Source organism: Lissotriton vulgaris, chromosome 2_1, assembly GCF_964263255.1.
Source record: "Lissotriton vulgaris chromosome 2_1, aLisVul1.2, whole genome shotgun sequence".
In the NCBI taxonomy this organism is placed as follows: domain Eukaryota; kingdom Metazoa; phylum Chordata; class Amphibia; order Caudata; family Salamandridae; genus Lissotriton; species Lissotriton vulgaris.
Window position 1 is genome coordinate 717,948,374 of NC_141687.1, and position 25,623 is coordinate 717,973,996.

A 25,623-nucleotide genomic window follows, 5' to 3' on the forward strand; every position below is an offset into this window, starting at 1 on the left:
ATAAAGAAAAAAACTGAACAAGAAGTGCTTTCTGAACATGCTTCCATAATCCTTTTCAGTGTTGGTGGTGACTCATAATCCTGCAAGATAAGAAGAAATTGCCATGATTGCACTTTGCTCCTGTAGGATGGTGATTGTCTGGGTTGAAACTGCACTGACATCTTCCACTCACTGTCTTGTGAAATCCTCCATGCTATCAAAGCTATTTGCCCCATCTCTATCGGGTTGTGAAACTCCGCATGAAGGTCTGAAATCAGATCTTTGATTTTTGGAAGGCGTATCAGGCAATCCACTGACATCTCCATTATAAGAGGTCACCAATCCTGTGATCTCCAAAACGAAGATATCTTTCCCACTACCTCCCTGCGCCTGCAAACCTGAATCAACAATCGCTGCATGACAAAGGAAAGTAAAGCGTATGGCGGTAACCCCCTACATTCTTCCAAGAAGGCATCCACTCCGGATGCTTTTAGGTCCAGTCTCCAACTGAAGAACTTCTCTAACTCACAGTTCAACCTGTTCACAAATAGATCCACCCCGAAAGGACCCCAAACTTCCTTCAATCACAGAAACACTTCTTTGTTCAACCTCCAATAGCTTGAAGCCCTGAAATTTCTTGAAAATCAATTCAAAATACCATTGCTTAACCCGGGTATATATTCTGCCCTAACTGTAACCCCTTTGCTCAAACAATAAGTCCAAAAAATCTTTCGTATCTCAATCTAGTCCTTACCTCTTTAGGTATCTCTCTCAGCAAACAATGTGCCAGATACTGAGCCACATGTGGGAATGGAGCCCACTCCGGCGATAAAGCGTGCTTAAATAAGCATGAGTCAAAGCATTTTGACCGCACACCCCCCATTATGTTCACCACTGACACATTGTCCATATGAAGCATCTCTGAACACTTTACCCTGTCAAGAATGAAACAATGAACTGCAAATAAACCTGCTAACAATTCTAAACAATTGATATGTAAGCTCCTCTCTTGGATCTGTCCATTAGCTGCCTATAGATAATATCCCACATCTCTCTTCCCATCCTTCCAAACTCGCATTCTGATTCTATTGCTAACTCTGATTCCTTTCCAAAAATTGGCTTCTAATTCCGTGCATTTGCATTCATCAACCACCAGTGTTGCAAAGCTGTGCCAATAATTACGACCTGTACCAACCTCAGGCCACTCACAAATTAACAACTAGCCCTGCCGTACCAGTTCTACCAGTTCCCTAGCTACTGGATTCATGCAGGGATAATCATTGGACATCAGCTTAAGCCCTTGTTGTTTTTTGCCAGTTCAGATAGTCTTCCCATATCATACCACAAGAGCCCCTTCAAGTCCTGTATCCATTCTAGTACTAAGTACCTGGAGCCAATTACATCCCTGGGATGGAAGGGGGTCTAACCATCTCTGACAGATCTCTCTCCTGGCTAAAAGGATCATATAAAAGAGGAGATCTCTCCTATTTGCCGAGACAAGCTGACTTCATCCAGTCCCATCAGTACCAATGTTGGGTTCATTGTTATATTGGTCTGAAACATATCATTGACAGTGTTCTCAACAACATTCAAGTAGACCTGTAATTTAGGGCACTCATAGAACATATGGAAATCGTCAGCATTTAACAAACCACATCTACGACATCTTGCGGTGGGTGCCCGTTACAAACTTGGCAAGTTTCTTTAGGGTCCAATACACCCTATTTATTGTATAGATATGGTTTATTTTAAAATTTGCAGGCTTAACCACTGTATACAGAATCTTTAAGGATCGTTGCCAGACTGATTGCAGCTCCACCATCTGGATATCTCCTGAAGAGATCTTGTGTGGCGCTTTTAATTTCTTATCCTCAGTTTCCAACAGAGTCCAATACCATTCAGCTACTTCCTTTTTTCTGGGAGCCTCGTTCTGTATTTTTAATTCAAACTCCCACACTCCTATCTCTTGCCCATTAGTCACCACCCAAGTAGAGAGCTGAAGTGTCTGAGGTTGGAGAAGGCTACTTCGAACATATTCTGAACAAGAACACAAGCTGTGTATCATCAGCATACAAGATGACACTTACCCTATGTTGTTCAATAAGGGGGGTTAGTGCGGAGAGGTAGACATTAAAAAGAGTCAGGCTCAAGGCTGAGCCCTGTGGGACTCCACAGACTGTAGGGCGGGAGGATGAAAGGTGGGGGTGCAACAGTATTTTCTGGGACCGGTCTTCCAAAAAGGAGCCAAACCAGGGTAGAGTGGTTCCTGTCATTCCCAGGTGTCTCAATCTGTCAAGCAGGATGGCATGTGAAACTGTATCGAACGCTGACGACAGATCTAACAGCACGGTCATAGCACAGAAACTTTCAACAATGCTGTCTCGGTACTGTATCCTGACCTAAAGACAGAATGGGAGCCATGGAGGAGTTTGTTGGCTTCTAAGTATGCAGACAGCTGTTTTTGTACTTCTTGTGCCAGGATTTTGGTCGGTGCTGGCAAGAGGGAGATGGGCCGGAAGTTTTTCAACTCAACCAGAAGAGCATCTTCTTTTTTAAGAATAGGTTGAACCAGTGCAGTTTTCCAGACTGAAGGGTAGATACCGGTATTCAGAGAAGAATTCCAAAGAAGGTTGAGGTGGGGATTTAATAGTGGGGCCAGAAGTTTAAAAAACCTAGCTGGACAAGGATCTAGTGGAGATCCAGATTTCGTTTTTACCAGTTGGCTAAAAGAAGCCTCCAGGCTGACAGGACTGAATTCGGACCAGGTGTGCGGAGGGGAAAAGGAGGGAGAGGAGAGGCAGTGACTTCCCTTGTGGGAAAAGAGGAGTAGATGGTTTGTATTTTGTCTTAAAAGAAGACCGAAAGACCTTCGCAAAGTGTAGTAACGGGTACTATTTTACTGTGCATAGTCAGGTTTCATAAAATCTTGAACAATCTTAAAAATTTCTTTTGCGGAGTTGTTGGCAGATTCAATTTGAGCTGGAATGTGATCCCTAATCGACCTGCGCTTTGATCTGTGGAAGTGCTTTAGAGCTATTCTATAGGCATTTTTGGATTAAATTTTATAGGTTTTCCGCAGGATCCGCTCGAGTTTCTTACAGAGACTCTTCTCAGTACGGAGTTCTGGTGTAAACTAGGAGGCCGTGGGTTTAGTTCTGGTTTGTTTCATTGGTTTTATAGGAGCTATAATGTCTAAGGAGGAAGTGAACCAGTGATTAAACAAGGTGGTATCATTGTTGGGATTCCCGGTCAATTCTAAAGTTTTTTTTGGAAGGACCAGGCCTATAGTATCGAGTGTAACTTTCCTCCAGTTCCTTTTATTTACATAGGCTGATTTTAACTGGTTCTTACACTTAGTCACGGACAAGTAGAATGGTATCATACAGTGGTCTGACCACGTAAGGGGAATGGGGTCCTTGGTGGTGAGGGTTGGAATTTTGGTAAAAATAAGGTATTAGGTGTGGCCTGCTACATGCGTAGGCATGGTGACCATTTGAGTGAGATTTTGTCCTTTGAGATTCTCGGCTAAATGAGCGACTTGAGTACGTTGTTCGCTGTCCATATGAGCATTGAAATCACCTAAGACTATGAAATTTGCATATTTCAGCAATAGCTTTGTGATAACTTGATGTTCTTGTATTTGCGCATGTTTTTTTTTACAATTGCGTTGCACATGTCAAACTTGTCTCTTCACACAGAAATGGGACGCATTGACTCTCTTATGTTGCGGGCATATTTGGGCGCCCGAGATCCAACTGCATGCTGTTCTTGCGCAACTGTTGTAGCGCCCTCCTGATATGCTGCACTGCCAGTGCATTGATAACCAGGCACAATTGAAAAACTGCCTTGCTTATAATGGTGCACCCAATGTACTGTTGAAATATATAAATGCCAATAAACAGATGTGACAAACAAAAAAAAAAAATAGGTTTGCGATAACATCGCAAAGTTCTCACATCTCAGGAGCTTTTGAGTCAGGAGGTCTGTAGACCAGTACTCCTGCAATAGTCAGGGTTGGGAAGATTTCTATGCTGAAGGACATAGCTTCTATCCGCCCTGTTAATTAAATTTTCTTGTGTGAGGGCTCCCAGTGATCTCGTGTAATTACCGCCAACCCACTCCCTGATCTATTGCCAGCTCGATTAACCCTGGTAATTTTATAGCCAGTGGGGATGGCCAGTTTAGTGTCGGGGTTGGAACTTTCTTTCAACCAAGTTTCTGTGAGAAAAATGAGATCCCACTCACCAGATTCAAGTGTCAGCCAGACGTCATTGGCATGTTTGGGGAGGGACCTACAGTTAATTAGGCAGGCATCAATAGAGGTTTTATAACAGGTAGACAGCGTTGTAGGGGGGAAGGCTGTAGCTGTTACCTCACACTGTTTTTCTGATCGTTCTATGTCTAACTCGAAAAGGCACGTAGTACATTGTAGGCCCTGTCCGGGTTGGAGCTGTGTAATAGTGTTTGGATCCCAACAGGTTGGGTTCCGGCAGCTTTTTGATCTTAAATCGAGTATCTGTTCCCTGGACCACATTACTCTAGATCTAAACGGGAAAGGGCAGCATGGCTGGTGCTGGACGCGGTCCGGACACGGATGGGTGCAGACGGGCTTGCCTTTGGCGCGCCAGCGGCGCACATCCTCTGCCCCATTGGCTGATATAGGGGAGAGTAAGCCTAGCTCCTCCCCCTTTCAGCGTGTGATGGTGTCAGCAGATTCAGCTGTGAGCAGTCCTGTCATCCACGCAAACGGCACTCGCTGCAGTGGACCAGGGCTGAGGACAGCGTGTTGTGCAAATGTAAATGTAAATGTACATGTATTTATATAGCGCAAATTACCCACATCGCAGGCATCTAAGCGCTTGCTTAGGGAACCCGTCCTGGTATTCCCCTGTGAGATAACCCCAGCAGGATATCTACAAGGTGAAAGCCAGGCATCCCGCCGCGAGGGGCCGTTGTGGAGATTAAGCAAGCTATTGCCCAGAGTCGCAGAGTGTGAACCCGTGAGTCGAGTAGGCACCGGAGCGAGAATTATCGAGTCCGTGGAAGTATTGAGCCCAAGCCCCGTCGAGGCGGGGAATTGAACCCTGGTCCAGGGCCGATCTCAGCTTCCGGGTCTGCCGCCTCTAACCCCTGAGCCACACTTCTCCACAAATGAGCAGCAAGAAGTTAGTTTTCTAAATTGAAATACAAAGTATAAGATTAAAAACCACTTTCACCTCTTGCCCCTCAAGGATTTGCAGTTATGTCTCTGGCGCAAGCGGCAGCAGCGGCATAACATCTACCTCGCTCCGCTGCGCATCCTCTACCTCATCAGCTGATATAGGGGAGAGTAAGCCTAGCTCCGCCCCCTTTCAGCGCGTGATGGTGTCAGCAGATTCAGCTGTGAGCAGTCCTGCCCTCCAGGCAAGCGGCACTCGCCACGGTGGACCAGGGTTGAGGACAGCGTGTTGTGCAAATGAGCAAAAGAGCAGCAAAAAGTAAGTTTTTAAAATAAAATACACAGTACAAGATTAAAAACCACTTTCACCCCTTGCCCCTCAAGGATTTGTAGTTATCCCTCTAGCGCAAGCAGCTGCAGCGGCATAACATCTACCTCGCTCCACAGTAGTCGAGTATCCTTTCATCTGTGATGTTCAACAGTGCATTTACAGTTATAGCAGGTATGCTCATTGCACGTCCCATCAACACTTTATGGAGTGAAAGACAAGTCTTTCCATCAGGAATACTTTGAAAGTTCATCAGCACCAATGGTAATGCATCTGGCCATTTCAGTGAAGATGAAGCACAAACTTTTGCTAAACGAGACTTGACAATCCCATTCATCTGATTAACTATACCAGAGGCTTCAGGTCGATAACTGTAATGTAGACTTTGCCCAATTTGTAGTGCTGTGTAAATTATCTTCTGGAGTTCGTTATTGAAGTGGTTCCCCCTTTCTGATTCCAAAGAGACCAGCATGCCATACCTGGGTATCAATCCTCATAATATTAGTTTTGCCACTGTGAGACTGTCATTTCTTTTAGTTGGGTAGGCTTCCACCCATCTCAAAAAGACACCTAGTGTGACTAGGACATACCTCAGCCCATTACAAACCGGCATTTTGATAAAGTCTACATCCTGTTTAACCACATTGATGCTAGGCATTTTCCCCTGCTGTGCTGGGGAAGATCCAAAGTAATGGTTTCATGACGAGCTCAGCTCGTCCTCAGTGTACCAGCAGTACACTGCATGACGAGCTGAGCTCGTCATGAGTGTCGAAGGTGTTAAAGGACTGCTTAATTTCCCTAAGTGACTCAGTGTAACATGTTCTTTTTCCTGCATTCATTTGTTGACATGTCACACATCTGTGATACTCTTCTTCTTCTAACATCCTAAATCTGGGTTAAACCAACTCTGGCAGAACAGTTTGGTCATTTCATCCCTATCTAAGTGTGTGTATTCAAACAACAAACTGTCATGTAACACTGGTCTTTCATCAGCATTCATCCAAATTTCATTTGCATTTTTCGTGCAACCTGGTCTTATCCAACTCCGCTGTTCTGCTTCTGAAACATTTTCTTGTACTCTTTTTAACATGTCCCAGCTATCTGTAGCTTTCATCAACATCGAGAAGTTCGTGTCTACCTCAGGCTCACATGTGAAAATTCCATCTAATGTGCAGGCCAACAAAGCATAATATTGTGCTACTGAATCGGCATACCTATTCCCCTACGCCTGTGGGGCTGCATATTTAACAACTGCAATTTCAGCTTTCAATTAGATAGCATCCAATAAATTCCTCACCTGCACCCCGTGTCTTATGGGCGTCCCTAATTTTTTATTTTTTAAACAAAATGTAATTGCATTTTTTACCAGTGTAGTTCTAAACAATTCGGGTCAATAACCATGAAAAATGTTCTTACATAGCGTTTGTTATACATTTGTGTAATTTTGATTACAGTTAATAGTTGTTTGAAGTAAGGATTTGGACATAGCAATAACTGGATATCAACCTGTCCATAAAACCTTTAAAATGAACTTCTTTATTTCTCCCTCCCCTCCCCAACCTGCCTCAAGTCAAAATCAAAATGGGTTACTGTGTATGATGACTGCACAATGGTAGGTCACTACATATTACAGTTAACAGGAATGTGCAGCCCAGGACAGCTTATATATGCATTCACATAGTCCTCAGCCATCCCTGGGTCATGATTAGATAACATGGAGCTGTCAGGGGGGTCTGTTTCAGGCTTCTTCCGATGCTCCACTAAGTTGTCCCAGGCTTCATTTACCATGCAGCAACCTCTTTTTACCTCCCTAAATAGGATTGTGCTCTCATACCTTGCCCACAACAGTAGGGTCTCTCTTCACCTGACCACTTGGGTGCCTTAACTGCTTTCCAGTGCATCGTGATCACACGATTGGCGACAATCAGTGTGAGGTCCACCAATTTAGTGGCCACTTTGTGTTTGGCTGCCCGTGGGGTATCCCCCCGCCCCAATTCACATGCCAGAGGGGTGCAGGGTATCGTCTACTCTGTAACATCATTGAAGCAGTCAATCACCCCATCCCACAATTCAAGCAGAACAGGACAGACTCACACCATTTAGAGCATCTCAGCCCAGTCTTCTCAGCATCTGAGGCAAGTTGCAAACTGTGCTCCCAACATCTGCTTAATTTTCCCTGTTTGAAGTATGCTCTATGTAAGTAATTGACGTTTATCAACTTGAACCTGAGGTTGTATGAGAATGTGTTTGTATTTGCTAGTATTATGGCCCAGTGGCATCTGTGATCAGTTGCGCAATATCCTCCTCCCATTTTTGTCACAATGCCACTGGGTTATTAATATTGACACCCAGTGCTCGTTTTAGAATAGTAACCACTTTGACCTTGCTATTTGTGGTGCATACGACCCGACTACATTGATGAGTACGAGCGTCCCTGATGAGGTCATAAAGCCTTTCTGTGAGCATAATTGCCCAAAATGAAGTAAAAGGCCAAAGCCATGCCGACTGTCTGTGAATATTTTAACTCTCATTTGAGCAGGTAAACTGCATCCTCTTGTAAGGCCAATCAATTCTGCAACATGTGCTGAGGCAACCCCCTGAAGCCATGATGCCTCAACAGCATAATGTATTGTACATTCAACATAAACTGCTGTAAGGGTACCTTTGTTGTTTCTTAAGCATGAGCCATTTACAAAAAGTGCATGATCTGGCTCAATCAGTGGTTCATTCTTTATATCAGGCTTTGTGCATACATCTGTGACATCTGAGCAATAATGTTCAATTTCATCACAAACATCATAATTTACAGGTATCAATGTTACAGGGTACAAAATCTGGATTCTCTTTATTACAATATTTCAAAGGATAAAATCCTCTGCTCATTCTTTGTCAACCTGTTATATGTCATGTGCTGTGTTTTCGTTCTTGTCAATAGTAGCTCCACAGAGTGAGGGACCATTACTGGATTAGTTACTGGATTCCCCATCACTATTCTTTCACTCTTTTCCAGACTAGTGCTCACTGCGGCTTACAAACAGCCAGTGAGACCTGTGGTGACAGGGTCAAAGGTTGTTGAAAATATGCCACAGGTTTCCGAGCATCTCCATGCATCTGTGTCAATCCTGAGAGAGTGCAGCCATCCCTTTCACTGCAAAAAAGAAGAAAACCTCTCTGGTGTAATCTGGCAGTCCTAGTGCTGGGGCACAGCAAAGACTTTCTTTCAGCTCTAGGAAGGCTGTCAAACATTTGTTGTCACATGGAAGTGGATCAGACACATCCCTGTGGGTCAGCCTCAGTAAAGGCTCACCCAGTAAAGAAAAGTTGGGTACCACTGTCTACAGTAGCCAACCAGTCCTAGAAACAGTTTGACTTCTTTCTGGGTTCGAGGAGGATTCATTTGAAGATCTGCTTCCACTCTCTGGTGACGCCTTCCTAGCTCCTTTTTCAGATATATGTCCCAGATATTGAACTTCTTTCTGAGAGTGCTGCAACTTTCCTGGGGACACTTTATGTTTATTCTCAGCCATGTGGTTTAACAAAGCAAAAGCATCTTGTTTACAAGCTTCTGAGTCTCCGACCCCACAAGCAAGTCATTGATATATTGAACTAGTACTGATTTATAGGACATCTGTAATACTCCATATTCTTTTTTAATATCTGGTTGAAAATCAATAGATTTTCAGTTTAACCTTGTGGGACTTGGCACCATGCCAAAAGTAGCTGCTGCAACACGAATAAAAAGAGGAATTGACGATGTTCATTCAATTGCGCCAAGAAAAAAGCCTGACAGAGTTCAATGACTGTAACCCATTCTGCAGTACAAAGAATCTGAAACAATATTGTGGCTGGATTCGTTACCACGGGACAGCATGGGGCAACCATCTCATTCATTTTCTTCAGGTCCCGCACAATCCGATATTTCCCATTTGATTTCTGTAAACCCATGATCAGAGAGTTACACAGCCTTTCAATTAGTTCCCTTAAAATTCCTTTCTGTATCATATCTTCTATTACATGTGTAATTCTTGCAATTGTTTCTGGGGACAAATGATATGGTGGAGTTCTTGGAAGCACCGCATTTGGTTTTACTGTAACCTGAACCAGTTCTACTCCTTTAATTAACCCAATGTCTTTTTCTGTGAGCACCCACACTTCTGGATTCACAGTTTTTCTCAAATCAGCCGTAAATTCGAGGGAACTACCCTACAGCTGACTATTGGTTTTGATCATTTTGAATACTACATCTTCATCATTTGTTTGGAGTTCCACATCATCCGATGTGCAATAGATTGTACAATTTAACTTGCACAGCAAATCTCTTCCGAACAGATTTATAGGACTTGTTTTGCAAACGTCAAATTGATGGTTATCTTCAAATGTATGTATTTTTACAGGGAGCTTTCCTGAAATTGGATTCATAACCTGTCTATATGAAACTCCTACAACCTGGATCTTCCGAGAGGAGTAGGTCTAGGACTTCACAGTTCTAACAGTGTATCTGGTAGCACTAGTATCTAGAAGAAAAGATCTGAAAGAAACAGGTTGGTATTAGATTCCTTACCTTAGAATATCCCCAGGCGTCAGTCTGGATCCAGAAACATTTGCGTAGCCGTACCCTTGCGCGTCGGTAGGCGTCGTCTGTGGCTCCGCGTCCGTCGTCAACGTCGTTGGCGCCGGGATGACGTCGTCGGAGTACTTAGACACCGCCCTCGCGCACTGACGTCAGTTCTTCTTTTTTCCACGCCAGCAGCGCAGATCTGGAAAAAGTGGTACCCATAGTCAATTTTTGACTAACTTTTTCAAACCCTTTTAATCGTTTTTCAGAGTCTTTTCGATTCCGAACGGTGCCGGTAGGGATGCCTGGATTTAAACCCTGTGAGGACTGTGACCGACTGATGTCGGTTACCCACCCTCGCCAGCTGTGCCTTCACTGTCTCGGCTTCGACCACGACGACAGGGCCTGCCTCGACTGCCGAGCCCTGATGTCGAAAGCTAGGCGGGAGCGGTCCCGCAAGCGGCTCGAGCTCCGGCAGTCGGCCCCGCGCCGCTAGAGGTCCCGGTCCGGACGGAGGTCGAGGGACCGGTCACGGGGTCGGAGCCATCATAGCTCTGGAAGTCACCATCAGTCTTCGGGCTCGAAGTCGTCAGGTAAGCACAAGAAGTTGAAGAGACGTCATCGCTCTTCCGACTCGACTCCCCCCGAAGCTCGCACAACGCGATAGGGGGTTCGGGTGACACTGCCCACGTGGCTCCGTCGGAGTTGCGGGCATCGCGGCCTGCTTCATACCCTCCGGTCCCTGGACAGAACGCGACGCCGGAGGAGATCGAGCGCTTCCTTATGGCCATATGGTCCCTCTCTCCTCCGACGGGCTCCGCGGCGCCTTAGGGCCCAGCAGACCCGTCTGGGGGCCCCAGCGGGTCGGGTGCTTGGGCCCCGACGCTGGCGGGTGCTTCGGCACCGACGCCCCCGACGCCTTCAGGCTCGACGCCGCAGGGCCCCGCTGGATCCGCTTCCGGATCCGGATCGTTGCCGGTTGACCTGACGACCTCGCCGGCGCCGATCCCTAGGGTGTCACTTCCGGCGCCGCCTTCGGGCGCCGCCGTCCCTGATGCCTCCCTCGACCCGGTTTCGGCGTCGGAGTGACGCCGCTCAGCACCGTATTTGACGCCGCTTGGAGATTTCTACTTCAACGAACCGGCCCCATCCTTTGACAACCCTGATTATCAGGAGATGGGTGATGAGGTGTATTGGGAGGGGTCTGAGGACCCTCTGACACGTGATTGTCAGTCCCAGCAGGACTGGGCAGGTGAACTTGGGGATGCCAGTGGTCTGGACACTTCGCAAACACTGGTTTTGTCTCACCCCCTACCGTGGCTACGGAGGAAGGGGCAACCTACAGTGTGGTGCTGATGCAGGTGGCCAGGGCCTTGGGCCTTGAGCTCCCCGTCGCGGCCATGAGGACTAAACTCCTCACTGAGGACGTTCTTTTGGGCACTTGGTCCCGGCCCGCTGCAGGTCCTCCTGTAGATAGGAACGTGGCCAGACGCCACCGCCTGGCCCCGGGCGACCCTTGTTTCCTGTCCACCCATCCCACCCATGAGAGCCTGGTCATCCAGGCCTCCAACTCCCAGATCGCATTCCCGATGGCTCCGCCCGATCCGGAATCCAAGAGGTACAAGCAATACGGCAAAAAGGTATTCTCCTCCCTGAGTTTGGGACTACGGTCTTCCAACACTGCGTGCCTCTTGGGCCACTACACCCACTCCCTGTGGGACACGGTCGCGAACGTGCTGCCAGACTGCCCGGCAGAGGTCAAGGCTAAACTCGCCCAAGCCCTTGCGGAGGGTCAAGATGCAGCATGTTTTTCCATCCGGTGTGGGCTGGATACCACCGACTCACTGGGCAGAACGATGGCAACGACAGTGGCGATTCGTCGCCACGGCTGGTTGAGGTCCGCCAACTTTTTGGCCGATGTCCAGAATACACTCATGGACATGCCGTTTGATGGCCGTCGCCTTTTTGGCGACAAGGCAGACCATGCACTTGAGCGTTTTAAGGACTCCAGGGCTACGGCCAAGTCCTTGGGCCTCTTGGCCCCACGCCTGCAAACGGGTGCCTTTCGCTCCTTTCGTGGCCAAGGAAGGGGCGCCCCCACACGTGCTGCCAGCCACACACCGCAGACCAATTTCCAGCATGGTGGCGGCCGTGGAAACCACTGTGGCAGCGGTCGGGGACAACGGCGAGGTCAGTCTACACCTACCCCTGCACCATCCGCTTCAAAACCCTCCTAGTCCGAACTTTCATGCCCATGTGGCGCCAGTGGGGGGCAGGGTTTGCCATCACCTCCTCCACTGGTGCTCTGTCACATCGGACAGGTGGGTGCTGCAAATCGTCCGAAGGGGCTACTCCCTTCCCTTCGAGGCGACCCCTCCAGCCATGCCACCGCGTGTCGGGGGATCACTTGCGACTTCTGCAGGAGGAAGTTACAGCCCTCTTGTCCAAGGGGGCCATCGAGCGCGTTCCTGGGCCAGAAGTAGGGTGTGGTTGCTACTCCCACTACTTTCTGGTACCCAAGAAGGGCAAAGGGGGCCTACGCCCTATCTTGAATCTACGGAACGTCAACGGCTTCCTCCAGAAGGAGAAGTTCAAAATGCTGACACTAGTTCAGGTCTTAGCTGCCCTGGACCCAGGAGACTGGATGGTAGCGTTGGACTTGCAGGACGCATATTTCCACATTCCCGTCCTGCCGGCCCACCGGCGCTACCTGCGGTTCACGGTAGGCCATGAGCATTTTCAGTTTACTGTGCTCCCCTTCGGCCTTACCAGCGCCCAACGGGTGTTCACGAAGGTGATGGCGGTGGTCGCAGCTCACCTGCGCAGGTTAGGGGTTTCAGTCTTCCCCTAGCTCGCCGACTGGTTGTTGAAGTCGTCGGCCACCTCCAGGCGACGGCAGACCTCCTGCACCAGCTGGGGTTCTCCATCAATGTGCCGAAGTCACACCTGTGCCCCTCCCAGTAGCTCCTATTCATCGGAGCGGTTCTCGACTCGGCGCAGTTTCGGGTTTATCCTCCCGAACAGCGGGTTCGAGATATTCAGGCTCCGATTCAGATCTTTTAGCCTTTATTCCGAGTCTCGGTCAGGTTGACGCTGTGGCTTCTGGGGCTGATGGCCTCCTGCATCCTTCTGGTGCATCACGCCGGATGGCGGATGCGGGCTCTGCAGTGGGACCTGAAGTTTCAGTGGGCCCAGCATCAGGGCACCCTGTCCGACCAGGTCCTGATCTCGGAGGGCACTGCGAGACAGCTGCAATGGTGGCTCACGGACCGCGATTGGGTCAGCGGTAAATCCCTCTCCCTTCCCCAGCCGGAGCACGTGGTTGTGATGGTCGCGTCCCTCCAGGGCTGGCGTGGCCACATGGGAGAGGCGGAGATCAGAGGCCTCTGGTCTCCGGCGGAGTCCCGTCTCCATATCAACCTTTTGGAGCGGCCGGCGATTCGGCTAGCACTGAAGGCATTCCTCCCCTCTGTCTGGGGGAGTGTAGTGCAGGTGTTCACGGCAACACCACCGCCATGTGGTACTGCAACAAACAGGGTGGGGTGGGGTCGTGGACTCTCTGCCAGGAGGCTCTGTCCCTCTGGCAGTGGCTGGAACATCAGGGCGTGACCCTGGTGGTTCAACACCTGGCAGGTTCTCTGAACGCCAGGGCGGCATTCGCTCGGAGACGCTTTTCGTCGCAAGTGGAGTTGCGGTCTATTGTACGCCTTTCCGCCTATACCACTTCTGCCCAGAGTGCTGAAGAAGATCAAACGCGACCCGGTTAAAGTCATCCTTGTGGCTCCAGACTGGGCAGGAAGGTACTGGTATCCCAAACTACTCAGTATGTCAGTCGATCCTCCGGTTTGTCTGCCTGTTCAGGAGGATCTTCTGTCGCAGCAGCAGGGGACGGTCCTCCACCCAAACCTGTCCAGTCTCCACCTCCATGCTTGGAGATTGAGCGGCGACAGCTGAGGCCAGTTGACTTGTCTCCTGAAGTCTGTAATGTAATTCTGGCAGCCAGGCGTCCCTCCACAAAATCGGTATACGCCTGCAGGTGGAACAGATTTGTGGCATGGTGCACAGCAAAGGCTGTGGATCCTCTCTCTGCCCCTCTTTCTGAGGTTCTTCTCTTCCTTCTTTCTCTTGCCCAGCAGGGCTCTGCTCTGGGCACTGTCAAGGGCTACCTTTCTGCCCTTTCAGCCTTTCTATGGCTGCCTGATCAACCGTCTTTGTTCAAGTCCCCCATTGTAACTCGGTTTCAGAAAGGCATCACACACATGTTATCCCCTGTTCCATTTGTGATGCCTCAGTGGGACTTGAACCTTGTTCTTACCTATCTGATGTGCGCTCCCTTTGAGCCGCTTCACAACTGTCCTCTCCGCCTTCTTACTCTGAAGACTGCTTTCCTGGTTGCCATCACCTCTGCCAGGTAAGTGAGTGATCTCCAGGCTCTTTCATCCAAACCTCCTTTCCTTTCTGTCAATCCGGACAAGGTTGTGTTGCGGACTAGACCCTCTTTCTTGCCCAAGGTGGTCACGGCCTTCCACATTGGGCAGTCTATCACCTTGCCCACCTTCTTTCCGCATCCGCATCTCTCAAAGGAGGAAGAGAGGCTCCACCGTCTGGACCCAAAACGTGCGCTTTCGTTCTATCTAGATCGCACACGCCAGTTCCGGTGGATGACCAACTCTTTGTTGGTTACGTGGGCGCTAAGAAGGGACGGGCGGTGCACAAGTGGACCATCTCTCCGTGGGTCGTCTTGTGTATAAAGGCATGCTACTCCTTGGCTAAGAAGGAGCCTCCTGTTGGGCTGAGAGCCCATTCCACTCGGGCCACAGTGGTTACCACTGCCCTGGGCCAGGGAGTCCCTTTGCAGGACATCTGTCAGGCAGCTACGTGGGCCTCGCTGCACACGTTCGCAAGACACTACTGCCTGGACAGCGAAGTCCGGAGTGATGGCTTCTTTGGCTGTTCCGTCACCAGGACTTTCTGGTGTGATTATTGGTTCGCAGACCCACCAACGGGGTTGGTATTACTGGGGTATCTATTCTAAGGTAAGGAATCTAATACTAACCTGTTTCTTTCAGATGAACAAGTTACTTACCTTCGGTACCGATATATCTGTAAGAAACAGTAGCTAGTATTAGATTCCTTACTCCACCACCCATCCTCCCCGTTCTGCGAACCGATATCTAGAGTTAAGGTCATCCCCTTTCAGGGCCCTAGTTTCAATGGCACCAGTGTTGGTTTTTTACATGGCTCTGCATTTTTGGCGCGGAAGAGCTGTGTATAAGAACTGACGTCAGCGCGGGAGGGCGGCGTCTAAGTACTCCGATGACGTCATCCCGGCGCCGACGACGGACACGGAGCCGCAGATGAGGCCTACCGACGCGCAAGGGTACTGCTACGCAAAAGTTTTCGGATCCAGACTGACGCCTGGGAATATTCTAGGGTAAGGAATCTAATACTAACTACTTTTTTCTTACAGATATATCGTTACCGAAGGTAAGTAACTTGTTCATATGGGTTGGCCATATACCTTGCCATTTGCAAATGGTCCACTCTGGTTTACCTCTAAGACTGCTCCAAGCATACCATCTGTCTACCCTCTCAGGCCCCGTCATAGAGAAGTGTCTGAGCCTGAGCTATCACTCTTGAAAACAGGAAATTACTGGAAAGCATTCTGACCTTCATTTGGGGATTGTTGAAATGCATTTTGATTCATATTCTGAAAATATTTTGGGTTTGCCTTAAACATCTGATTTAAATTACATTTTGGCTTTTCCATATTTTGTGGGATTATCTGAGCCAGCATAACCTGTATCATTGGAACTTGTTTCTGCATTGGCACCTGCATTTGTTGCACTGGCATATTTTGCATCTAAACTGCTCTCTGCATTGTCACATTTCCATTTGCACTACCATGATAAAATCGACATTCCCGCTTCCCGTGCCCGACCTAAGTCCAGGAGTCATCTTCTTTAATGCTGAAACCTCCATTCCTGAACTTGGATCAATAGGTACTCCTTTGCCTCTACCCTGCATAACACCATACCCTCCAGAATATCCCTGAAAACCAGTTTGTGTAACAACAACACCTTGCATACCTCCTGGATTTCCTGCAGAAAATTGAATTCTGGAAACCTTTCTAAGCCAATTTAGGGGCCTATTAGGATGGCGGACGGACGCAGGAGGGACCGTCCGCAGGGGCAGCGGCGGTCTCTCCGTGTTAATTAGGATGTGGCCGCCACCCTGGCGGTCACATCCTGTATTTTTAGCATTGCGGCGGGTGCTGCTTGAAGCAGCACACGCCGCAATGTTAAAAAATACATGATGTTCTTTGCGTGCACGAAGCTGCAGGCACCGCGTGGTGCCTGCCGCTTCATGCACGCATAGGCAGGGGGGTATCATAGGTACCCCCCATGTGCACAACGGGCCCCCAAAGAAAACAACGTATGCCTTTCCACGGCGGAAATGCCGCAGTGGAAAGGCATATGTCCGCAGCCATCGTAATGCTGGCGGTGTCTGATAGACACCGCCAGCCATGTTAGAGCTTTTGCGCCGCGGTCGGAAGGTGACCGCGGCGGAACAGCGGCGGACGGAAAATAGATCCCCCAGCCATCCTAATGTGGCGGGGGCTCTTTTTCCAGTCCGCAGCTGATAATCGGCATCCTCCGGGCCGGCGGTGGCTTCTGCCGGCCCGGAGGATGCGGATTATCCGCAATCCTAATGAGCCCCTTAGTCTGTGCCATTATAATTATCTCTTTAATATTTTTCTGATTCCCAGGGACCACTACCTGTGCTTAAAAAATTAAACGAAAACGTTTGACTTTTTCTGTTTTGTTTTTTTAAATGCATCCAGTTTTCCTTTTAGGAAAAAGTGCTGCATTTAAAAAAAAAAAAAAAAAAAAACTCTTTACTTTAAAGCAGTCCCAGACATGGTGGTCTGCTGAGCGCAGCAGGCGGCCCTCCCTGGGAGGGCCTGTCATTCCCAATGGGCGCGCAATTTACGAGAGAGGCTCATTATTATTAATGAACATCGCAATTTGCGACCCCATTGGGAATCGCAAACAGTATTAAACACACTGTTGTACATTTTATTTTGCGCCTCGCAATTAGTCGCAAATTGCGAGGCGCAAAAGAAAATGGCCGTACATCTGGCCCCTAATTTCTAGTCTCAATCCTAACTCAAACTGTGACACGAAAATTCCATGTCCTTCTCTTCAGGCGATTCTCTTCAACTGCGTTGCTGAAACACCTGCAACAAACATTGATAGTACTCATGAACTGTTTCCTTTGCTTCCTGTTTGGCTCTATCAATTTCAAACACTCTAAGGGCCTGATTATGAGATTGGCAGTCTTGGAGCGGGCTGTCATGCTAGGACCCCGATCCAAGACTGACAAAGCCATAGTCAGTCCGACTGCCAGATTGAGTTGTAATCCTGGCGGGTGGTCCTGCGGCGGCGGTCCATTGGGGGCGTTCCTATGGCGGTGCCTTTCTAAGGCTCATAGGAGGGACTTAGAAAGACACCGCTGCCGGTTGTGCATTTCTATCCATGCAGGAATAGGGGGTGCATAAATACAGGGGGGCACACAATGTGCACGGAAGCAACAGGGGGACTGTAGGACCCCTTTAGCTTCCCCACTGCCACCTTTTCATGGCGGGCTCACCACCATGAAACGAGTCGCAGTGAGGAAACTCGTAATATGCTTGATGGTGCAGCAGCATCACCGCCAGCATATTACAGCCTCACACCTCAGCGCAACCGCAGTGGGATCAGGGATCCGAGGCGGTTGCGGTGGACCTTTGACGATCCCTCTGCCGTAGTTGTAATATGGCGGGTAGACTGCCAATCTGGCGGTCCAGGGCCGTCACCATGGGTCTGGCAGTCCAATGGACCACAAAACTCATAATCAGGACCTAAGTCTTTTGAAGGCACTCTTCATTTCAGGAAATTAATCACTGCTTTACATTTCTCTATAACTCTGGGAGCTGGTGCATTTGTGGGTTTATCTCTTGGTGGCTCATCTTGTTGCCATTAAACTATAATCTTACATTCAGCCCAGAAAACACTTGGCACTACGTCAAATTAGTCCACATCACCTTTGAAATTTTCACAAATCATACTACTTGCGTGTACCACTGCACAGGTTTGTCTCTCAATTTTGGAAAATTGTTTGTGAATGCTGGAAGATCACCTCTGCTCTAAGGCACATGTACATACACTTCTCCTGCTACTTCTCTAAGTGCATAAGCTGAGACAATGTCTTCTTCTATTTCTTTATGGCCCTTTTCTAATTAGGATTTTTTCTTTTTCTTTTCATATTTCTTTGCCAATTTGTTTTCTAAATTTTTTAAATAACTCCATTAATTAATGGATTTTATTAATTAGATAATGTGCATTTGCATTCCTACAGGACACATGTTTTCAATCACATCATCATCCAAATATACCCTATAACTCTTCTGGTAAGGAGAGCTTTTTGGAATTTCCACATCATATTTCTGATACAATTTAGTCAGTTTCTCCTGCGTAATTGCTGCTCGTCTTATAGTTTTTTGATATAGGTAGATCATTATTTTTCTTGATGCGTATTCAAATATTCTAATTCCAAACAACTCTTAATGATTACCTCTAGATCAGTTTTTAATCTTTGGATATTTAATGCCCTCTCTTTCTTAGGGTCTGGGCTAGTCATTTTCATTGAGCCGTCTATGTTTTTAATACCCACAGGATTTTCCACTTTGGCCATCAAGCCAATGTGGACAATCCCTTCTTTGAACAATGTAGGTTCCTCTTGGGTTATTGGTGTCATAAAGACTATTCTTCCCCCATCTCGTAGTGCGTGAACTGTCTGAGGTGGTCTCCATACAACAATCTGTGAATTTTCAGAAGTTGGGACAAATCTATTCACAGGTAACCATTGTACCTCTCCTTGTGTCTCTGGATTCAAATTAATATTCACTAGAGCATTTGCAACTGGTCTAGGCACTGTCTGTACAGTTTCTATTTGTGGTGCTTCCTTTGGTACCGGTATAACAGGTGGATTTACCACAGGTGGTGGAACAATCTGTCTCTGAGCAACTTGTGGTGAGGCAATCTGCAACACTTGAAGTTGTCTCTCAATTTGTACCACTTTCGTTTCCATAGGAGCAGTCGCTACCATATTGCTTCTTGTGGCACTATTTCCAGAATTATAAGCTGTGGTTGCATACGGCGAGGGTCGGGCAGCAACATTTAATCTAATATATCTAATATAATTCAAAATATATTGGGAATTACTAAAGCACATTTTTTTTGTAATTCAGAAGTGTATGCAAACAAATATTTAAATAGGAGAAAAACAAATCCGAACACTTTACTTGGTGATGTGCAAATGACAAATATTTGCAAAAACTCGATTTCTAAACATTCTACACTATATAGTTTTATCAGTAAAAGTGCTGTGTCCATTTAGATGTAAAATCTGCTGATTGCAAATGAGTGTGCTACCACTTCATGCTTTAGGAATGTATTTATTTAAGGGGATAGTTTTTAAACATGATTTGAGAAACCTTCCCTCCACCTCCCTGATGACAATGCTGTCAATGAACTAAGGGGCAAGCAACCGGTCATGTGTATCCTAAATGTGGCTATATTTGTCTTATATATGAAGCAAACGTTTATTCTATTAAATCAAACAAAAGTGTTTTGTGTACAGAAGACATGCTGAACTTGTGTGTTTGAAGGTGCTCTCATTTGCGATTAAGAAGGAAATGGGGGCTCGGTGAATAAAAATATTTGCCCAGGATCACATCATTTGAAACCAGTTCATAGGTCAAGAGAATTATAATTAGGTTGAGTAGAGGATCTAGGTCACTAGTCCTGCAGGTCTAGTAACTTTTTAATGATTCTTTTAAGGCCTGAAATAAGTCAGCATATAGTTGCAGGCTTCAAATCTAATAGCAAAGGGAGTCTATAGTAACAACAGCAGCAATAGCCACAACCGGCAAGAGTTTGGCCAGAGATAGGGGAAATGCCGGTGAGACTACCTAGGAACACGCTCTAATATAAAAGTCAAGAAAAGCATCTCGAAAACATTGTAGCAGATTTCCTCCTCCACGAGCGAATCATGAGCGAAAGTTCTCCTGTAATCAGGCTCAGCTCATCCGTACCCACGGAAACATATACAGATTAAAATTTTTATTGGGTGGTTTGCTATAGAGAGTCTTGCGCAATGAGATTCTGGAAACATCAGGCATAGTTCCCATAGGTTCTGAACACAGTTCGACCTTCCACATATAAATTTGTTTCACTGAGAGAACAATGAACTACTAATAAAAGGCAAAATTACTGTTGGCTAAGGCATTCTTTTACTCCGTGAATCCATCATTATTGTTTATATGCACAAATTATTCTTTTCAAGCTTTGTATGACAGCATTTCTAAGCATATCATTCTATGATCAAACTTCTGAATCGCGCTCTGCACATTTCAGCAATATCGAGTTCTCTTCTAGCTGGAAAAGCTTGTTTCATGGCCTTTCCATGGCCTAAGTGAATAACAATGATTGCCTACTATATGAATTAGTACAATGTCTGCCAGTTTAACGTTATGTTTTACACTTTTTTTGGCACATTTAGCATACTATGTTAATTACTCATAGTTCTATTTTATGGACTCTATTACATATGTTACTCTCTGTATTGAAACTCCCCAAATATACCTGCTAAGAAATCACATTAGAGATGTGATTGTACATCACAGCTGACCGGAGAAAGGAAAGTGCATAGATCTCTTTTTTTTTACTTTTTATTTTTATTCAGGCATAATAAGTAGGACATCATTACAGCAGTACATCAATTCAAATTTAACTCAAATAATGCAATGTTATAAATAAATGAATCGCAGGGTTTGAAATCAACATAAAAGAATTTAAGATAATTATAAACTATACAATAATATAAACACACTCTAAATCCATTATAAATATGGTCAATAATCACCCAATACCACCAGGGACAATGCTATTTTTCCAATCAGTTATTGGACACCAAAGCGCATCTCCTCGCAATTTGGATCGTATCCCTCTTGTTTTAAATATTGCAGATTCATATCTATAAGCTGCCAAAAGGCGTGCTAACCACATCTGAAAACTTGGAGGCTCTGCGTCTTTCCATCTCGCAGATAGGATTATCCTGAAAACAGCCATACCAATAAAAACTAATCTTTCTTCAGCTTTTTCTAGCTTTAAGGTAAGGTCATAACCAAAAAGAAATAGGGTTTCCGATTCTGGTATTATGTGTCCAAAAATTTCCTCCCAAAAGGATTTTATCATGGTTTTCAATAATGTCAAACTAGGACAAGTATACATCATATGAGTAAGAGTTGCCGGTCCTTGAGTACACCTTGGGCATAAATCATTGTCTCGTTTACCCCATGTGAATAGTTTAGCAGGAGTAAAGTAAAGGTCAAAAATAGTTTTATACAATTGTGCCTTAAGATTACTTGCCATCAATAACTTTTGACTCATGTTTAACACCTGGTCTAAATCCACGTTTGGGTTATTCAATTTTAAAGACCACTTTTTTTCCGTTTTATCAAGATCATCTTTCTTCATACTTAGAAGAGTATTATATAAAGTTCCAATTCTAATATTTGTCCTAAAAATTACATCCATAATTTCATACTTATCTAGGCAGATTAGTGATTCCTTGGCTTTTAGTGTGGCAAATATTTGTGCGAACTTCAAAAAATCCCCATTCGGTAAATTATATTTAATTTTTAAATCTAAAAAGGTTGTGTCATAGTCTTTTATTAGAAAATCACCAATTGTCTTAATTCCTATCTTTGCCCAATGTTTCAAAAAGACGTCTGAATCCCGTGCTTGAATAAAATTAGTATAGAGAAGTGGTGTATAGCGATTAATTTTCTGAACTTTACTATATTTAGCAATTTGGCTCCAGATTTTCCAAACGTTGATCGTAATTTCCCCTTTAAAAGCTTTATAGTTTCTTGTCTCAGTCTTTCGGAGTAACAAGCTATTTGCTTCCCGTCCAACTATAAGTTCATATATTGACGGTATTTCAACACGCCCCTCCAAATTCTGTTCACTATAGCCTCTAAGTAATGGCATAAGTTGTTTTAGTTGTGCTGCCCAATAATATAGTTCCATATTAGGTATAGTAAGACCGCCTTTCTCGATAGGCAGAGACAGTAGTTCAATAGACCTCCTTATTTTTCCATTCTGCCACACAAACTTAGATATAAGTGAGTTAATCGCTGCTAAAACCTCCTTTTTAATAGCTAACGGTATTGCTCTAAATAAATAGAGACATCTGGGTAACGTGTTCATTTTAACATAATTAACTCTCCCTATAATAGACAGATGAAGGCTATTGACCCTTTTAAAGTCGTTCTCAATTTTTTTCAGTAATGGATCAAAGTTAATTTGTGATATTGTTTTAGTGTTTGCACAAAGTTCAATACCCAAATAAGTAGCTTTTTCAACTCTTCGAGGATCAATGCAAACTGTGTCGGGTGTGCTTATTATAATCGTCTTTCCTTTGTTAAGGGAATACCCAGAGTAAGTCCCAAATTCCGACGTAATTACCTCTATTTCCTGAATAGCTTCTGTAGGATCAGGTGTGACTATCGCAATATCGTCAGCATATGCCAGTACTTTCGTTTCAAGCTGATAACTAACAATCGGTTTAATAATAGTGCTCTCTAATAATTTCACAATAAGAGGGTTGATATATAAAGCAAATAACAGGGGTGAGCATGGACAACCTTGTCTAGTACCTCTTGTTATATTAATAGATTCAGAGAATAATCCGGCCGCGAGGACTTTCGCTTTGGGGCGGTGATACATTGATTTTATTGAGTTAATAAATTTGGGGCCAAAATTATTGCGTGCCATAACTTCCCATAGAAATTTCCAGGTAACACGATCGAAAGCTTTCTCAGAATCCAGTAAAATCATAGACATTCGCTCCCCCTTAGCTGTCATGACGTCAAATAAGGCAATTGCCCTGCGGATGTGTTCAGTGGTTCCCTTTCCAGGGATAAAACCATGTTGCCATGGGGAAGCGAGCTGTTCTATGACCCCACTGAGCCTGAGTGCTAAGACTTTTGCGTATAATTTAGAATCCGAATTAATAAGGGATATAGGGCGATATGATGTGAGGAGCTCTGGGGATTTTCCCTTTTTTGGAAAGACAATTATATTAGCTTCCTCCCAGGAAGTTGGAGGTACACCATTGTATTGTATTCCAAGAAATAAATCATGTAGGATCGGTAATAACTGATTGCTAAGTATCTTAAATAGCTCAATCGGTATTTTGTCTGGACCTGCTGCTTTGCCAGAGGCTAATAATGATAATGCAGTCCTTACTTCTGCAATTGTTATTTCTTTTTCAAGGTCCTCCCTTGTATCAGTGTCCAATGTTTTTATAACCTCGGAGTTACTAAGAAAATTATTTAAAAAAGCTTCTATTTCTTTATCTGATCTGTTAATATCCTCTGTGTATAATTTCTGGTAATACCCTTGAAACTGGGAATTGATTCCAGCTGGATGAGTAAATGTCTGCCCGTTTTCTATTACAGTAGCTATGTCCCTTTTTGTGATTTTCTGGCGCGTACTAAGTGCCAGTTGTCTGCCCACTTTCTCTCCGCTTTCATACACTTGTTTCCTATGTGATTGATATGTCTCAGCAGCCTTCTGACTGAGTTTAGAGTTTAATTCTGACTTTAGTATAGCTATCTGCATCATCACCTGGCTTATATCTTGTCTTAGCCTGATTTTACTGATATGCTCTTCTTCGGCTTTAGCTAAAGCAGTTATTTTCACTCCAAATTCTTGTTTTTCCCCATTTCTAATTTTAGTTTGGTACTTAATAGTTTCTCCCCTTAAAGCGGCTTTATAAGTATCCCAAACAGTATTCCTTGAAGCACTAAATCGATTCATGTTAAAAAATTCTTCAGTCCAAGCTTTAATAAAATCAATATATTCTTGGTTGCATAGTAATTTCCTATCGAAAGACCATGTAGTTTTTTGACTATAATTAGATTGGTAATTAATTGATAATACTAAGGGATTATGATCTGATAGTGTTTTCGGAAGTTTCTTTATTTGCGAAGAGGGAGTTAAATCTTTCGATGTAAAAATGTAATCTATCCGTACATATTTTTGATGGGGATGTGAGTAATACGTGTAGCCAGAGTCTGTTGGGTTATTTTGCATCCAAATATCAGTCAGCCCTAGGCTACAAATTAAATTACTAATAGCCTGATAAACCTTTGGTTTCCGACCACTATATTTTAATCCAGTTACCTGCGACGGCAAAGATGGTATCAAGGAAATGTTCAGATCACCGCAAAAAATTAATGGCCCTTGCCAAATGGCTAATTCGGTTTCCAATTTTTCAAAAGTTATAGGATCATCCTGGTTGGATCCATAAACAGTGCATATCGTAATACCGTTATCTAATTTGGCAATTGCCCATCTTCCATATGGATCTGATGCGCAGCGTATTCCTTGTCCATAACAACTCTTGGCCAATATTGCAACCCCCCTTATATTTGTGGTTTGAGTTGAAGCTACTATCAGATGATATCCCCTCAGTCTTAATAATGCTCTTTTGTTCCATGGAATATGGGTTTCCTGTAGGCATAAAATGTCTACGGGGTATAGTTTTAATAATTCTTCAAGTCGTACTCTTTTATCTCCAGTCAATAATCCTCCTATATTCCAGGTTTGTATATTAAGCTTACCCATCATTGATATGGTAGTTTTGTCGATTAGTATTGCTCAAATCATACTCCATATACACACCCTGCCTTATGTTTTCCAAAATTAACTCTGTTCCTGCTATTATGCCTGATTTTTTCCCCCTTTTTGCCATTTTCCCCTTCCCTTCCCCTCTCCCTCTGCGTCGTCCCTCCCTCTTGCCCACCCCTTCTCCGCTTCCTCCCTTCTTGCTGAGGCTTTCAGACTCACCCAGAGTCTGTGTGATGAAGTTGCTGCACTTCTACTGAGCTACCAATGTAACATAAAGAAAAGAAATAAAACAAAGTATTCTTACGAGGATTCTACATCACATTCAAGTATATCATATTATATCATATTATTTCTCAAAAAACCAAAGAAAAGAAATAAGAAAAACCCTTATATACAGTCTATATCCTACATCCTTAGATTAAACATTTCCTATTTTATATACTATCTCCCCAAAGAGAAACGTCTTTAATTCGCCCATCAAAGGATAATGTCAGATCATGAAAATGGAGACATTCTCCCTATCAATTGTTAGAGTGTTATAGCCCAGATGAATTATATTCTACGACATCTCGTCTAAATATGCTTTTGCCTTTATCTCTGACTGGAAAAACTTAGTCTGACCATGGTGGACAACCTTGAGAGTTGCCGGGTTGTTCAAGTAGACCTGAGCACCCTTCTCTTGAAATGATTTAATAAGCATTCGCAACCTCCATCGTCTTTCGACGGTTGCATGGCAAAAATCAGGTCTCACAAAAAAAGAAAAACCATTACAAGCTATCTTCCGGTCTGGTCTTGCTTTATCTGCTATCGCCTGCCTTAGTAAAAAATTACCAAAGTACACTAGAACGGCTCTTGGATA

General features: G+C 45.1%; 1 protein-coding gene across 1 annotated transcript in view; it reads left to right on the forward strand.

The window, feature by feature from the left end:
• Positions 1–25,623, forward strand: part of LOC147731035 (uncharacterized) — a 212,417-nt gene that overhangs the window by 124,437 nt on the left and 62,357 nt on the right. The gene's annotated exons all lie outside the window — the stretch shown is intronic.